The sequence below is a fragment of the Amphiprion ocellaris genome, chromosome 14 (genome assembly GCF_022539595.1).
Source record: "Amphiprion ocellaris isolate individual 3 ecotype Okinawa chromosome 14, ASM2253959v1, whole genome shotgun sequence".
Lineage (NCBI taxonomy): Eukaryota > Metazoa > Chordata > Actinopteri > Pomacentridae > Amphiprion > Amphiprion ocellaris.
In genome coordinates, this window is record NC_072779.1 from 9,282 (window position 1) to 10,000 (window position 719).

Here is a 719-nt window from a genome sequence, read left to right on the forward strand (position 1 = left end):
CAGCTCTGGGATCAGGGACACTCGGAGAAAGGACACAGGGAGAAACAGAGTGAGTGTAATGCAATAATGGAACATATATTTATGGTATACCATTGTATATAATGGTAGATAGAGAAGGGCTCAGTGCATCCAGAGAGGTCCTCCAGCAGCCTAGGCCTATAGCAGCAGAACTAGGGGCAGAACTAAGGGACGTCCAAGAGGGGAAGTCAGTTGTGCAAATGAAGACACCAGCTCACCCCGTCAGGGTCCCCCAGTCGTCCCCCATCGTCACCTTCATCAGTAACACCTGACAGGAAAACCTTCATCGTCATCAGTTACACCTGACAGGAAAACCTTCATCTTCATCAATTATACCTGACAGGAAAACCTTCATCATCATCAGTTACACCTGACAGGAAAACCTTCTTCTTTATCTTCATCAGTTACAGAGTTAGGGTTCTTCAACAGGTCCTCCATCAGCAGGTCAGTTCTGTTTCAGGTCATCAGATGAAGCTCTGGGAAACGTTGCATCAATGTAGAAAAGTTTCCTGGATGTTTTTTTTTATTTCACCACTGAACATGAATCACAGAACAGAAACAGATTATTTATTAATTTCATTTTTAAACTTCTGAGAGAGAAGGTCCAACAGGAGTAATTCACACACGTGTTCCAAAGCTTCTGTTCACAAAAACCCTCCAGGAGCTCAAGGATAGGTCACCTGTTGATGCTCAGCTCAAAC

At 44.1% G+C, this 719-nt stretch overlaps 1 protein-coding gene across 3 annotated transcripts in view; it reads right to left on the bottom strand.

Moving 5' to 3' along the window:
* Nucleotides 1-717: 717 nt before the first annotated feature.
* LOC129350460 (probable serpin E3) overlaps nt 718-719 on the bottom strand; it is a 10,433-nt gene continuing 10,431 nt past the window's right edge. For all 3 annotated transcript variants that reach the window (XM_055017016.1, XM_055017017.1, XM_055017018.1), the window contains one exon: nt 718-719. This exon is cut by the window's right edge and continues 246 nt beyond it. The gene's annotated coding sequence lies outside the window, so the exon portion shown is untranslated.